The following is a 17,269-nucleotide window of genomic DNA, read 5'->3' on the forward strand; positions in this document are numbered from 1 at the left end:
TGTCAAAATGAGGTGCAATTAGTCCAGCAGTCACTGCGATTCCGCGGACTTCACATAAAAAAAAAGTAGACCATCAGCGACAAATCCAAGGGGTAATAGACAATAACAAAACATACCTTGGGGACCAAAGCTCAGATTCGAAAACTCTTCCTCCTGGGCCACCATTGTTACATGGCTGTCCTGCATAGAGAAAGTGGGTGGGGCTTAATCCCCTATTTCTAACATTTGGTGCCACATGAGCATCTCGGGTGGGGAAGGCAGGACCAGATTAGCCATAGAAAGAAGACCAATGGCAGGAAGAAAGTGAGTATCAAAGGCACGAATAGGAGGGAGTGGGGTGTGGGGGAGAGGGGTTTTGTGAGTTATTCTGATGAGGTCAGTGGAGTTAGAAGTGGAGGACCAAGAGACCAGTAGGAAAATGAGGAAGAAGCGGATACTTGAGGCATTTTGTGGAGAAGGTGAGTAATTGGATTTGTGAGTACAAGGGTACTGCTGTGTGAATGAGTGTGACTGTGAAGTAGTGAACGTTGTTTGTTTAGTGTAAGGTGTGTTTGTGAAGTGGCTGTGTGAGTGAGATGGGTGTGTTGTAGAGAGTGGGTGAAGTGGTACGAGCAGTGGAATGTGTGACGATTCACAGGATCTCATCACATCTCCCCAGAGGGGAGCCCTTTCCTGTGTGCCTATGGAGGTGGGCCCACTATTCAACATTGCCCCTGGGGTGGCGGTAAGAACCTCACAGGGAGAGACGCCCTCTTGGGGACAAGGACTCCTGTTCCATCAAGGAACTCCCTAATCCCCTTTATGAGGAGCCACATATAGCATCAAAAATTCATAAGAACTGTCCCAAACAAGTCACTGTTTTTTTATTGTAACATCACACAAAATAACCAACAGAAAAACAAACATACTGAGAAGAGTGTGCAGGAAATGATTACTCAGTGGTTGGAAGCCAACCATACTGGGACGAAGAAGAGTGAGCGAATAACAAGAAACACTGAAGGAAGAGAGACAAAGGACTAGCACTTAATAAAAAGTGAAGAAGGACCAATGTAAAATGGTGAAGCCTGGGAGTTTCAAACCTGGAGAGAGCGAGAAACCAGGAGAGTTCTGGAGGTCCTTGTCGAGAGGACCGTGGCAAACGAAAAGGGAACCAATCTATGTATGCCCAAGTAAAGCTGAGGCGGAGCAGTGACCTAGAGGAGGTGGACCGTCTGGTCCTCAAATGACGCTGAGTCCACAGTCGAACGGGCTCCACGCAGTCACACATTGAAACGGGAAGAAAGAAGAGACGCTAGCTACGGGAGAGACCCCGACCCCACAGTAAGAACGTGTGAAGCCAACCTGACAGAGCAAAGGTAACATGAGTGGTGGTAGACCGAGGAGGGGAACAGGGCAGGAAGAGTATAACGGGACTCCACATACTCGTACCAGTGTTGGTGAATACTTTAAAGAAAGTGAAGAATACAAAGGGACTCATCATACTCGTCCCAATGGTTGTGAATACTTTAAAGAAAGTAGAGTACAGAAAGACTCAGTATACCCATCCCAGTGAGTGTGAATATCGTAAAGATAGTGAAGAAGCCTTTGAAATGCAATTCATTCAGACCAGAAAATGGTTGAAAACCAAACCTAGTGTAGAAAGGAAGAAATAGATGCTGCAAGAATCCCAAAGGCACAAGGGTCAAGATCCTATCTTGATAGAACAAGGAATGGCATTTAAAGAAACGACAGGGGAGACCCAGGAGATGGATGAGCCCCCTTCATGGGCGTAGGACATGGGTGGGACAGGGGGGACAAATCCCCCCCACAATTTTAAGTGGGGGGGTGTAATGTCATTTACCCCCCCCCCCCAGAATATGTGTTTGGTGTGTCGTGCAGGGATCTGTTTTTGAAGTGGGGGGAGGGGCTGCTTACTATGTAAGCTGCCCTCTCCCCTCTGGCCCCCAAAGCATGGGGGCAATACCCTGGGGGCAGATGGGCGATCATCTGCCCCCAGGGACTAGTTTTGGGTGGGGTGGGTGCGGATGGGACCACTAGCTACCAGGGATTTTTGCAAGGGGGTGGCCCTCTCCCCCCCCACCCTAAGTGGATGGGGACACCTTATGTTGCCCTCCCTGGGGGCAGATTTCTGCCCCTAAGAAGGGGTACATGAGATGCCCTCCATCCATTTGGGGTGGGGGGGGAGAGGCCATATATTGGCAGAGCCACCCCTCCCAAGCCTGGGGCAGTATGTTTTGACCCCCCAGGGGCAAATGGCCACACACATGTGCCTATCTGCCCCTAGGGAAGGGCAAAACAAAAATATATATATATTATAACTTGTTTTGGGTGGGGTTGGGAGCCCACTAGACCACCAGGGTTTTTGTGTTTGAAAGGGGGGGGCTCTCCCCCCACCCTAAGTGGATGGGGGCACCTTATTTAGCCTTCCCTGGGGGCAGATTTCTGCCTCTAGGAAAGGGTACAGGAGATGCCCCCATCCATTTTGAGTGGGGGGAGGCCTCTGAAAATATTGGCAGAGCCACTCCCCAAGCCAATCTGCCCCTAGGAAAGGGGCAAAACAAAAATAAAACAAAATTATAACTTGTTTTAGGTGGGTGTGGGGGGCCACTGAACCACCATGGATCTTTTTAGTGGAAAGGGGGGTGGCCCTCTCCCCCCACCCCAAATGGTATCTCATGTAGCCCTCCCTGGGGGCAGATTTCTAGCACAATCTGCCCCTAGGAAAGAGGCAAAACTAAAACCAAAATACAAAAAAAATTATAACTTGTTTTGGGTTGGTGTTGGGGTCACTAAACCACCATGGATGTTTTTAGTGAAAAGGGGAGTGCCCACGTGTGTCCTCTTTTCGGAAATTCATTGGGTTCTCTGTTTTCCTTGGTGGCTTCGACACCCTACGCCCAAATCTGTAGGTTGTCCACATGAGCAAAATCTGCTTTGCCGAAAGGCTTGGGGTTATCAGTGGGTTAGCCTTTTCCCTTTGCGCCGAGGTAGCTCCATCCACACATGTGGAAAAAACCACAATTTTCAGACATATCACTCTGGCCACCCACTGAAACACGCTGCCAACAACACATGTCCTACCATCCTGCGTTCCCACAGGTGTCCTGACAAAAACGGTACCTCACATGTGTGGGTGCACCTACCTGGGCGCTAAGGAAAAAGGCTAACCCACTGGTAACCCCAAGCCTTTCGGCAGAGCAGATTTTGCTCATGTGGACAACATACAGATTTGGGCCTAGGGTGTCGAAGCCACCAAGGGAAACAGGGAACCCCATGCATTTCCAAAAAGAGGACACCCATGGGAATCCACAGAGGTCTGAATGTATTACCCACAATCCCTGGAAAATTCTGAAATTTGCTGAAAAAACGACAATTTTCAGACATTTCCCTCTTGCCACCCACCGAAACACGCCGCCAACACCACATGTCCTACCTTCCCGCGTTTCCACAGGTGTCCCAACGTAAACGGTACCTCACATGTGTGGGTGCACCTACCTGGCCACAAAGGGAAAAGGCTAAACCACTGGTAACCCCCAAAGGGTTTGGGGAGACAACCTACAGATTTGAGCCTAGGGTGTTGAAGCCACGAAGGAAAACGGGGTAACCCATGCATTTCCAAAAACAATACACCCGTGGGAATCCACAGAGGTCTGACTTGCGTGAATCGCCCCAGAATTTATTACCCACAATCCCAAACAAAGTGAAAATTGTGTTTTTTTCACTAAATTTCAGACTTTGGCAGGGATTGTGGGTCATAAATTATGGGGCGATTCCCGCAAGTCAGACATCTGTGGATTCCCACGGGTGTCTTCTTTTCGGAAATGCATAGGATTCCATGTTTTCCTTTGTGGCTTCGACACCCTAGGCCTAAATCTGTAGGTTGTCCACATGAGCAAAATTCCTGAAAACTGCTGTGCGAAAAGACTTGGGGTTACCAGTGTTTTAGGCTTTTCCCTTTGCACCCAGTTCGGTGCACCCACACATGTGAGGTTTCATTTTCATCGGGAAACCTGTGGGAACGCGGGAAGGTAGGCCATGTGTTGTTGGCTGCGTGTTTTGGTGGGTGACCGAAATGAAATGTGTGGAAATTGTGGTTTTTTTTCTGTCATTTTCCCGATTTCCCCCCAAACTATGGAATCTTTCTCTACATTGTTGTTGCCTGACCTGCGCAAATCGCCCCTTCCTAAACTTGTAATATTGTCCACTTTTCAGAAATGTATGAATGCTTGGAAATCAAACCTGGTAAAAGCGGGCAGAGTCCAGAGGAAGCCATTGTCAATTCCGCCAGCAATCGCTAATTGCGTGAGTTATTTACACTCTTCCAAGGTGGAAAAGCAATGTGATTTCACCTGACTTTTACGCTAAAATCTTCCATTTTGTGGCGGAAAAGTAAAAACGTGCGCCAATGGAAGTGGTCCACTCCATGCAGTTTACTTTGCGCCTTGATGCTTGGGGGTTCTGCGTGATGCTACACATGTAATACATAAATAAATACATTTAACATGACCCCAGATAAATGCCAATTCGTGATCAGAATGAGTGAGCATGGCATATCGCTGGTAAGAGGGTGTCCTGTGCTTCTTGAGTGCGTTGGCAAATGCCCTTAATTGCCATCTCGCGTTAAGCAGGTGCTTAAACCCATCCGTGTGGATTGCGCAATAATAAGTCGACAGAGGTATTTCAAATGGCCAATTTCGCTCTTTGGGTGACATTGTCAAAGTGGGAGAATGTTGCCCAGCATGTGCCACTTTCTCTGCAGAGTGAATTATGCCCACCCCGAGGAAGAAGTGTGAAAAACCCACAAGGGCACTTTGCCCTGCTCTTTCTGTGTGTGTCTTCCCCACAGGGTGACAGATGCCGACGTAGACATGGGTGAGTCTCAGGTGGCAAGCCTGTACCCTAGTTGATGTGGCAAAGGATCCCAGACTTCCGAGGCTGATAACATTAGTAACATTGTTTTACATGCCACCTGACAGGTATGTGTGATAAAGTTGCAAAGCAGAGCTGTTAGTGGGCTAAAGCAGAAGGCAATGTCTGCCCACCGTAAAAGGGTACGTACAACAAAAAGTAATAGGCTCCTCCCCCCATCATGGCTGTAGGGGCCAGGCTCCGAACCAGGGCAAGAATGCCCTCCAATCATCCATGCCCACAAGTAGGGTACCCCTCGTGCTCCAGGAATCCTGTTGAGCAACCTCTGTGCTTTCCAGGTGATGCTAACATTATTTAAAGCCAGAAGTCTAAAAGGTAATCACTTAATTGCTGATGGAAATTAGCTCCTGGCGTGATCAAAATGTGTTAACCAAGTGTGACATCATCCCCTTCATTTATAAGCAATATGTGTGTTCTTGCGTTTCTTCATCCACTGAATTACTGTTAGAAACAAAGGCAAGAGTTGTGTCTCTTATGTAGGCATTAGGAAGGCAGTTGCCAGCCTCTGGCATAATATGCCATGTTCTTCCAATATTGGCTAGCTGTTGCCCTTTTATGGCCAGGCAGAACCATCATGGCAGTGACTGGCAAATGCCTTTCCCCTGGAGACAGAAAAGCGGAAATAAGAGGCCAATTAAAGACGCAGAACAAATAGAAGTTAAGACAGACTGCAGCTGCCATTGCTGTGTTAGGGACAATATGTTCAGTGTTCAAGCAAGGAGGTATGTATTAAGCAAGCAAGCAGTGAGACAAGGAAGAGGCAAAGAAAGGCAAGAGGGGCTCTTTGAATAATGTAACAGGGCAGAGGACCCATGCTCTGCCGTCCTAGTAACATATGAGAGAATCAAATAGATCAGGCTTTGCAGCAAATGTTAAACGAGAAAGGAACAGAGTCCAGCTCTGCATTCAGAATAACAAAGGCAAAGAAAGGCTAGGCTCTGAAGCCAGCATGAGATGGAATAAGAGAGACCAGACTCATCATGAGAGGCTGGCCCGGCCCTCACCGGAGCGCTAGAGGGCCAGCCCACATAGCAGTCTGCACCACTGGCCACCCACCTGGGTCTACATACACCCCACCTACTAGGCATCCCACGGGTCTGACACATCCAGCCGCGGACCTGGGGAGTGCTTATAAGGGGGTGGGCTTGCGATCGCTTGCAGTTGGTAGAAAAGGCTTCAACTCCTTTATTTGGCAGGAGTCCACTTACAGGTGATGTGCCTCTTAATGAGCTGGCGTCCTAGCTGTGGCCCATCGGAAGTAATTGCTATTTCCTCTCTCTTACCATGAGCTCAGTCAGATGAAAAATCTAGAAATGCAACATGCAAAGACATGTTCTTTGCTGCTGCATCCTTTAATTTTCTTCTGTTTTCTTTTCTTCTTTTCTCTTGTTTGATATAGTGATATTTGTAATTTAATACGTACTGCTATTTTAATTCTAATTTTGTGAAAAGTCAAGTTCTTTGACTAAAACACATTAAATAAATAAATAAAGAAAAGTCCCCAAGATGTCCCCTGTCCCCCCAGATTTTATGTGTCTCCTACGCCTCTGGCCCCCTTGAAGAACTAAAGGAACTGGTTCATGTAATCGCAGAGAACTATTAGAAGATATAATATTTAGGCTAGAGAAGCCGGTCCAGGAGAATTATGGACTTCATTTCTTGTGATGTTTTGATTAGTGGTAAGGTCAGCATAGGATTGTTATTTTTTTGGGATGGAGAATGGATTGTTGATTTGGACTACTCTACTCATGACGAGCTCCCTAGTTTTTGTGTTAGGTAGGACAAATCATTTTTGTGGGGATAGGTAGGCCTTTTTCCTCTTGGTTAAATAAAAAGAACTTGTGAAAATGCCACCATATGGTCTGTCTCCTTCTTGTGACCTACCACATGTGGGAGGAGGGGAATGGTAGCGGTGAGAGGAGAGTAGGAGGAGGAGGAAAAGTAGGAGGAGGAGGAGGAGGGGAGTGGTGGTAGGCTGAGGGTCATAGTGGGAGGAGGGGAATAGTAAAAAGGAGGAGAGGTAACATTAAAGGGTGGCGGTTAGATGTTGGAGGAATTAAAGATTGGAGGGACTAAAGAGTGGTGGGAATAGTAAGTCAGAGGGGATGGTAGTAAGAGTAGAGTGTCAGAGATTAATGTGGGAATGAGTAAACAGCCAGCATGAAACTGCTACTAATTGCCACTCTGTGTTGTGTTTGTGTCCAGTTGAAGATAAATGCACAACATTGAATCAGGCACACAGTTACATAAATATTATAATATTTATGAAAGCAATACTTACATGAATTTCTGGCTGTCGCTGTGAACTACTATATCATCCAACATATAAGCCCCACAAAATGCCGAATATGGTTTTCGCTGAAAAGTGGCTGGGTCTCCGTGTAGACCAAAGGGTAAGGCTTTGAATTGGATTGAAACAGGCCTTGGGAGGTTGGGAAAGGCAGTTTTTCTCCCTGTCAGTTGGATTTAAGGGCACTTGCCAGTTGCCTTTGTTAAGTCTAGCATTGATATAAACTTAACCAAACCCAACTTCTCTATCAGATCGTCGATCCTCAGGATCGGTAATTGTCAGATTTTGAGTTTAATTTTCAGAAGTCTATGCTGAAACGCCAGGGCTGGTCAGGCTTTGCGACAAACAATAGGGGATGACCAAGTACTCTCAGAGGGCTCGATGATATCCACCTTGAGTATCCCCTCCTGGTGTTCGAATGTAGTGAAAAGAAATCAGCAATCCTACCTGGTTGTTTTGAAAATACTTCAGGGAACTGAGCTAGTATGTCACTAATGTCACTCTGTTGGGACATGGACAGATATGGGGAAACTAATGTGGTTTTATGATTGGAGTCTGTGAGGAGGGCAGCCACGGTAACAATGGTATCTATACGGGAGTCTACCTTCCACTCTTTCAGCAGGTTGACATGAGAGACTTGTGTTTTCCGGCATATGTCGGGTTAGGATACATGGTAAATCAAGGGACCCTTTTTTTCCCAAGACTTCATAAAGACTGTGGAAAAGAGGACTAAGACTGATTGTCCAACAGACCAGGATCTGGTTACCGCGTGTTTATTGTAGACGGCTCGTTGATGTTCTTGAGCTTGTCCGAAATGTTTTTTTAAAATTTCTTTTACAATTTCTCTCACCGCGGCTATATGGGTTTCCAGTTTCTGGGTGGTTTGGAAAATTGGTCGAAGGGCCTCCTCTCTTTCCTTTAGCATGCCTAACACAACTCTGGGTTTCCTTCCATATAGTAGATTGAATGGGGAATATTATCGAGTGAAGCTTGTGGGTTTTTCGGGACTGCAAATAATGCCCAGGGCATCATGACATCCCAGTTTTTCCCATTTGTTTCTTCAATATTACCTTTAACATCTGGTTAGAATGTTCTACCAATTCATATGTCTGGGGATGATAAACTGATGTGTGCTCTAGCACCTTGAAGCTTCTCTTGTGCTAGATGTAATTACCAATAAGATCTCAGTCCGAATAACCATTCAGATTCAGAAAATATGGCAAAATTTTACTTCTCAATTTAGTAAAACACAGCGAACTGACAAACTGGCGCACTTTCACAAACAAACTTGATTATACAAAGGTTATATATCCCAATATGTGCCATCTATAATGTCATCCTACATGGCAAACTACAAAACCTATTGAGGGGAAGGATTGGCTAGGGGAACATATGATCCTATGGTATGCATAGGAGTTAGTACTTCATTGGCTACTCATCATCTATAGGGCATGCCTTGAACTACCTCCAAACTTGTATAATACTGGTTATAGCAGTGAAAATGGCAGCGGACTGGTCTGTGCAACATTGTATAGCACGTTGCCCTATAGACCCTCTGATTGGTTGGCATGTTCATCCAACCTTGGATTTTCAGCTCGCTAACAACACGTATGCAAAACGAAACGCAGGTGCTTGAGTCACATCAGATTACTCCCCACTTTCCCAATTAGTCCATCATCTCTCATCAGTCCAACCATAAACCAAAGTTTCCTGTCTTTAGTTGACCTTGTAGTCTTCTCTCTGTTCTAGAAAATTCTAGGGTGTGTATGCACATCACTACCTTCATCCGAAGCTTAATGAATAGCCTTGTTTTGGACTTATGCATCACTTGTGAAGAGACCTCAAATGTGTCCATTTCAACCTTTTATTTACTATTTGATTTAATTATGCTGGGTGTTCTTTCTTCTCTTGGCCTCTAGAGACTTGCTAACTCCATCTTGTAGGACCTTTATCCACTGTTAATTGTCCAATACTTGGCTCTTGCAAATGTTTTCTTCTTTAATCTTAAGAGAAATGTGTTACGTGCATGGCTTTTCCGTCTGCATCACTTTGTGCTCTAAAATTATTCCTTAAAAATGGCACGCTTGATCCCAGGCCAACATAAACTCCTCTTTATTCTGCGCACAAAACTGTTTCTCCAACGTCTCTGGACTCTGCATCTCTGGTCTGTCTCTGAGGTAGCTGGTTGAATCTTAACACAGGCTGATGTCCATTTGCCTATCATTACAGTGCTTGCCTCGTTATATTTTCCTCTATAGCAAGCTTATATATGTCTCATTTACCTTGCATTACTGTGTATTTACACTTATTGTTCAGCAAGGTACTTTATCTTCTTTGTATATGATTACTTTATCCTTTTGTACATATTTCTCTCGTTACTGCAATTATATCGTTATTCTTAAGTATTTTCATATCGTTTGTGTATGTCCTCGTATATCTCTCTCATGACACCACTCTGCCCATGTCAGATTTCACTCAGCACTACATGAGGTTCAACGGTGTGTGCTGACCTCCTTTCACTGTTTCAGTATGAGGGTACATTCGGTATGGTTGCCTGAGTGCATATCGTCTTTCGTACACTCAATGTGGTATAGGGACAACACATGTGGTGTCACATACAGCTCTTCTTCTGTTGTTCCAGTATGACGGCGGTGTAGGGGTGGGAGTCAGGGAAACGCATCCACCTGCTCCTCTACAGACGTTCTTAGGGTATTGATGGTAAGCTATTTTTTTACCGCTTGTATTAATCAAGACATGAAGGTTGTGCATTGATCTGTGAGGATCTCCTTTGGAAATCCTACTCTCAATAGGAAGGGTAATAGATGTTTTAATATTTGCTGAGTGATTTTGTTAAGCAGGGGAAATGCTTCTGGATAACGAGTGGCATAATGCATGATCACCAGGATAAAGCAGTTTCTCAATCTAGATGGTTCTAGGGGGCTTTTGATATCCATAGCTATCCGTGAGAACAGAATTCCGATGAGTAATGGTTGTAAGCGAGCTATGGGAACTGGGGTTGCTGCACTTTTCAGACTGATTTCAAAGGTCGGCACCTTTTTTACGCCTCCCGGCCAGTGGTGCTTGGGAATGATCTGTTTTGGGGTTTTTCCCCCACCCCTTGATGAGCATCTGTGAGATGTGAGTGAGCTAGCTCTTTGCCTATGTATTTGGGCAACCGCTAGCTAAGCTCAGTGTATTCCCTCTGTTAAACCCCCTGATTCAGCAACCTGTTTTTTAAGAAAAAGAAAGGACCGGCTTGGCTGCTTCCTGCTTCTTCGCTGCTTACCTTGTTAAAGGACTCTGTGTGGACCGGATCATTCCTCTGTGGAAAGGCTGGATCTGCCAAGGGGCAATGGTCCATCTAATTAATTTTCTCTAAGTGCGGAACTGGTTACCTTTGGTGCACACTTTATTTTCCATGTGCGCAACTGACTAACGAGTTACGCCACTTTGTGAGCATGCGTAGTCGGTGAGCTACCATCTTTGAAGATAGTTTGGAAAGGAATTGCCCTTTCCAAACCACTGCAATTCTTTACAAATATGTGTAAAATGTGCATCTTACAACACTTGTTCCAAACACATAGGGCCTCATTACACGGTAGGCGGTAAGGGTTTACCGGTACCGGTAAGGGCACCGGTAAACCCTTACCGCCTTACTACGAGGTCCCTTTGCGGGTCCTCTCTTAACGCCTGGTTTTTCCCCCTATGGGGGCAAAAATGGGAATGGGGAAGGGCCTTGGTGAATGGGGAATTACCGCCCCCGCTCACCTTGGAGTAGGGCGGTGATTCCGCCATCCACGAAGGCGGACTCGGTACGGTACCGGCGGCAACCATGGCGCTAATAGCGCCATGGTTACCGCCTACCGTGTAATGAGGCCCATAGGCTACAAAAAATATATTTTATATGTGATTATAAAGCAAACTCATCAACCAGTTCAAGACCTCAAGATATGCCACAGTAGCTAGCAAAAATACTCCTGTGCAAAGTAAAATGTGTGCTTTATGCCACTGGAAAAACACTCATGTGTATTACAAAAAAACAAATATTGCTTTTCATGAATGATGTGGCTATAACAAATCAGACTGTATACACTATTTGCAGATGGAATAAAGGCAACTAAAAGGAATGTCAGAAAACATGCCAATAGGAGTTCATGTGCCACTTTAATGAAGTAATTCAAGGGCCTAGAGAACATCATTATGTAAGGGTAAGTGCATTAGAATAACTGCACCATAGAATATGATCAAAATTCACTGGCTTCTGCGGACTATCCACATTATGGTGTCCTGTGAGTTACTCAAAACCAGCCTTACAGCTAAGAGACATATACATCATCCATTTTTAATGTAGGAAGTAAAATGACAGGGCATATAGTACAGTCTGTAGTTTTGACCATCCTTCATCGCCACAGCCTAAACAAAATTTAACAAGGCGCTACTGAGGTTTCTTATAGAGCCCTGTTGAAGAAGTAAATCACATCTTTATGCCTTTTGGGTGAATTGCATCAATACCCAGAGGTACAACAGCTTGAGATCTTCTTCTGTACCTAGGGATCCCCCTGTAATTCATTGTTATCAGTTAAACAAGATGCAAGGGGATGCTACAGTCAATAAACACAGAACACATGTTTATATTGAAATGCCCTCAGCAGCTGAGCATAGAAAGAAACAAAGTGCAGTTCTCTAGACTGTTAATAAAGTTTCCTTTCCTTCAGCAAACAAACATATTTACTAGACTGTACTGTACTGCCGAAACAACTGCCTTGGTTTTTGAAAGTTACTGATTTGTTCTTCACCCGCAAGAAGAAGTGTGTTTTCCTGTGCCCTTTCACCCATAACCTTCTCCGGCTCCTGTGCTCGCCTCCAATACTAGTACTTTGCAAGCAAAACATATTTAGTGCCTCACCATACTATATGCATTTTAAGAAAATGTCATGAATCTGCAGGTACACAATTTTTGCAGTGCACACATGATTATTTGAAACTTATTCCACCCTTATATTGTTGGGTAGGTTTATACAACTGAAAAGTGAAATCGTTTTTGTATAGCAGTGATTTGCAATATAATTTGTTAAGGTCTATGCCCAATGCAACTCTGAACACTTAGAAAGGAGGCAGATTGTTTGAAAAGTATTCTACTGTCTGAATATCAATTGTACTAATACTATAGATGAGTAATACCTGGAATAAACAAGACTTGAGGAACTTTTCGGTAATATCACTGTGCGAACCCCCCCCCCCCCTCCACCCACCCGTGACCAGTTGTTCTTTCATTTGAAGTGTTGCATTGGTGTGTCAAAAGAACAGAGACCAAGAGTTCCCCTACTCCGTATGTCTAAGTAGAAAATTGTGTTTTGAATACACCTTGTTACTGCACCACAGTATAAAATAAAATCCAAAAAAACACTGGTTTGATCTATTTTGATTTATTCGTTGGCCCTCTCTGATAACACGTGTTTCGGCATTGTAAATGCCTTTTTCAAATCAGGGCATATCTCTGTATCTGGAGTAGTCAATTCCAATTCATCATATTGGCATCATATGATCGTGTCAGAAAAAGAGAGAACATGTTGAACATAAATGTTGTTCCCATGTAAACCATACACATTATATGCATATATCCAATTGGAAATTAAAATGAGAACAAAGCGGTCCGACAGATGTCACAGGTTATCAACAAAAATAAAATAAAATAAAATGCAAGACCGAGATTCGGGTTGGGGGATCAGGAAGGTAAGTAAGGTATTGGAAAAAGGGAAAAGTTTAGCATGAAATGGTTAGTCAGTTGCCTTAATAGAATATATGTGATTGATAACATACTTCTGCTATACATTGATTGGAAAAGGGACTAATCTTACCCTTCACCGTTGGTCATAATATGCATAATAGCCGAAGCGTTTCAATAGTACTGGGTTAATCCCGTCTGGAAAACAAAGAGCAGAGAGAGGACAGAATGTAAGCTAACTGTAATACAAAGTGAAAGCTGTAAGTAATGCCCGTAACCTGAGTTTGTGTCAATAGAATCAGTTATAAAGGAAAAAGTTAATCCCAGCGCATTGTTTATGTCCCTATGTGCCGTCCGTAGGGTTGTTTACTTGTATCTGGGTTTAGTGACTCAATACAATGTGAACATTGGTTAAAGGCTCGTCTAGATTAAGTTTGTGTCATTAGTGTAATCCTACCGCATTGTTCCAGTACTTGCGCGCCTTGCGTATGGCTAATTACTTGTGTCTAGGTATGGTGACTAGAATTTTGTGAACTTGTTAGCACAGCGGTCCGTTGTGCCTAAACAAATATAGTTGTGAGCTAGAAAGGCTTGTATTTTTAAAAATTGCCTTGTAGACCTAGCATATGGTGCCGTGTTGGTCACAGATCCTAACCTAATTTGGTGAAGTAGTGGGTGGGCTGTCAAAGCCCTCTGGGGCTTACCTGCAAATGATTATTCTCTCGCGTCGGGTGAAAAATGGACGTCAGTCCCCTGCTCTGTGTGGTTTATCTGCTTTGCAATGGCAACCTGGTAGTCCTTCCTCGGTTTCCATGGTCCGAAGGCACTTGTCGGCCATGTTTTGCGTGCTCTGTTTTTGCAATATAGGGATTATGTACAGGTTGCCATCACGGCTTGCTACTTTCAAAATTCTTATGTTCGGATAGTTTACCTGATAATATTCTGTCAGATTTAAGTTTATGTTGAAGCAGCGAAAAAGAAAAAATTTGCATAAATGTTTATCTGCCTAAAGCAATTGAATTATTCAAAAAAGAGTCGGAGTGTAAATTATTTGCGTATTAGCGATATGGTGTACACAGGGTACATGTTAAGCTAAGACTTGCTTATGCTGATTGCCTTGGAATGACCCTGATGGGGTGGCTTGAGGTAAGATCAAGATCTGATCTCCGGGTGCTATTACTGGTGTATTGTGGGGGTTGTAGTCCCAAACGAAAAATTATAGGCGATAGCTAATCTAATATGGTTGCTAGTGCAAGTGTTTGTGGGGGTTGTAGTCCCAGAGAATTTCATTGAGAAATATCCTATCTACTGCGGTTAACTAACCTATGTCCCAATGGGTGAAAGCTATACAAAAAATCGCAATGAATAAATCATAATAGATCATAAACCAGTGGTTTTTTGGAATTTATTTTATACTGTGGCGCAGTAACAAGGTGTGTTCAAAACACAATTTTCTACTAATACCTGGCATAGCCCATACCCATTCACCCTTGCAGGCCCAGTAAATTATATTGCAATGTTTCTCTCCGCTTATACAGTAATGTTCGCAATGCTAAAGCAGGAGACTCTGAGCATGACATTTTTCTACTCAAAATCTTTAGGGCGCAAATTAATATTTGAGTTTTATAATGCGCTAACTTGCAAGGGACCGCTTCATAGCGCTTGCGTGACATATGCACTAAGAATAGAAAGCATGGGATGAGGTTACACATCCAAGTAGCCTACCTACAGTCAGTATCTGATATTTGAGGTAATTGTGTAATTGGGTTACATAGTTGGCTGATGCTTTTATTAGTCTATTTATTGAGGGCAGACCTGGCTTCAGGAATCCACAGAGTGCTTAACAATCGTAGGGGGAAGAACACAGTGAGGCAAGCAAAGAAAAAGGTAGTGGCAACGGCGGCCAATTCGCATCAAGGGATCTACAAGCAACCAGGGGAGGAGGCAGTGGGGGACAGATCACAGAGTATCAGGTACGGTGGGGAGTGGAGGGTGTGTGGACCTATGTGTTATGTAGGAGCCATTCCTTGACGAGGAAGGTCTTGAGCTCTTTCCTGAACTGTAGCAGCAAAGGGGTAAGTCTGATGTTGACGAGAGGAGGTTCCAGGCTGTTCTTTTTGTTCTTCACTTCCTGCACCGTAGGATTTCAAGCCTTCACATTTCCTTACTTCTGGTGGATTGCAGGCCTCTGGAGATGCTGGGCTTCCCGCCACCCGAAGACCTCAGACGCCGACAAAGCTACTGGAGCCGGCCGTGGTCATGTCCAGCTCGCCAACACCAGACACCGACGACTCAACGCCCTTGCTGGGCCAAAGTTCTTCACTATCTCTTTGCGGCAACAAACTATTGTCATCAAGGTGCATCGCACGCCTCTCCTGTTGCAGGACGTTTTCGATCACTCGTCTACGAGCGCTGCAAGGACCAAAGCTATTGCCTCAACGTTGACCCGTTCTTCATCTCGGAAGTTCGACGATCTGTGGCACCTGCTTGAAACGGAGTCCACTCAAGAAGGGCCAGTCGATTCTCCGATGAAGAACTCTACAACACAAGGTACATTTGGGTTGCAGAACTATAGAAGAAGACAAGACTTTAATAGACAATATATTGACTTGGCTTGTAGTCTTCATTTACAGGTTGCCCAGGTGGGGGGATCCCCATACAGAACGGTGTCTGGTTGGTAGGGACTCAGTATTCTGCCAATTGTCTAACCAACTTGTCTTGCTCCTAAATCTATGGTTTATATCATTTTACTGTATTGATTTGTATGCTATTTGAACTGAGTACAGTCGATGCAATTCTTTTTAAAATCTGGTTTTATTAAATTTTAAACATGAATGATCAAACAACATATAGGCAACTTCAACTACATGTTCTCACCACATAGGGAGGAGGACCATCATGCCCTTCCCTTCTGCATATTTAATACCTTTACTTACAACCAATTCTCCCTTCTCCCTCCCGCCACCCTCCCATGAACAGTGTAACGTTGAAGCTAGGTCCACCGATAGGTCTTAATCATTAAATGATCTATCATAACCAGATTTGGGTCTCCTATCCATACAAGAGTTAATGCATGACAGCCATAAATGCTCTCCCGGGCGCTTTCTTTTTGATGCCGGGGGTGCCCTTCGTTGCATCGTGCTGTATCCCCCATTAATGTTAGGGTTCCGTTTCACATATTGCGTTAGGGACGGGTTATGTATTTGTTAATGAAGTCAATCCATAGTCTTTCATATTGGGCAGACCTCCCATGTAGTGCCGCGGTTATCCTCTCCTTTAGGCAAATGCTGTTAGAGACATTTACCCACTGATTTTTGCTTGGGTCTGTGACTGCTTTCCATTTAATCACTATACATGCCCGTGCCGCCAATAGTAGGGGGCCAATCAAGCCTTTCACTCTCACATACTCGTCTTCATTTTTCTCCAACCCAAATAATACAAGAAGAGGTGTAAACTCCCGTTGGATCCCTTCTATGTCCCTGATCCAACCTAGGACTTCATCCCAGTACATTCTTATCCGAGGGCACCCCCAACACGTGTGCCAGTAGTCACTCTGTTATCACATTGGCGCCAGAATAGGGGGCTCACGGATTGAAAAATCTTAGACAGCCTCTGTGGGTCATATTGCCATTTGTGAAGAAGTTTAGTAGCATGTAGCTTATACTGGCCGGCGATTGACACCACAGAGGTTCCCCTACACATCTTTGACCATAATTCTGAGTCAATCTCTAGGTTCATATCTGCCTCCTATTTGTTCTTGAGTTTAGATGTGGAACCCTTCCCAGCTTCTAGTAGAGTTCTGTACATGATTGAGATCAGCCCCTTGTTTCCACTGAAGGTATCGAGGTGTGTCTCAAAGGGGGTGAGGTCTCTTTGTATTTTCTCATTCCACGGTTCCCTCAGTAATGTGCCCTTAAGTTGAAGGAAGTAGAAGACCAATAGTGTTCCTATGCCCAGTGCACTCTCAAGATCTGTGATCGTAATGAAGTTACCCTCCCTCCAGAGCTGGCCCACCCTCCCCAGTCCCGCCTCGAACCACAGTTGAAACCTACCATGGTCTGGAATTTCTTTCAGAATTCCTGGTGCCCAGATGTGGCTCAAAGGGGATGGCCACGTTGTGATGCCCTCCATTTCTGCACCTCCCTCCAGATTTCCCAGATAGTACCAAGGATGGGGTGTTCGTGGATTCTGCGGGTCAATTTGTCCCTTGGTACACAGAGCCATCCAGTTAGGGTGGCCGGGGCGAAACTATAATTGTCAAGGCTTATCCATTGCAGATGTAATTGGTTTCTTAAGTGTAGTATTTGGTATTAGGATCCTCTGTT

At 44.6% G+C, this 17,269-nt stretch overlaps 1 protein-coding gene across 5 annotated transcripts in view; it reads left to right on the forward strand.

Moving 5' to 3' along the window:
• LOC138527208 (zinc finger protein 718-like) overlaps positions 1 to 17,269 on the forward strand; it is a 561,133-nt gene that overhangs the window by 34,276 nt on the left and 509,588 nt on the right. Inside the window, exon 2 of one of the 5 annotated variants that reach the window (XM_069638322.1) lies at positions 15,129 to 15,494. The exons of the other annotated variants lie outside the window; for them this stretch is intronic. The gene's annotated coding sequence lies outside the window, so the exon portion shown is untranslated. The remainder of the gene's footprint in view (positions 1 to 15,128; positions 15,495 to 17,269) is intronic. 5 annotated transcript variants of the gene reach the window in all.

The sequence above is a fragment of the Ambystoma mexicanum genome, chromosome 1q, assembly GCF_040938575.1.
Source record: "Ambystoma mexicanum isolate Mex_15411 chromosome 1q, UKY_AmexF1_1, whole genome shotgun sequence".
Taxonomy (NCBI): Eukaryota; Metazoa; Chordata; class Amphibia; order Caudata; family Ambystomatidae; genus Ambystoma; species Ambystoma mexicanum.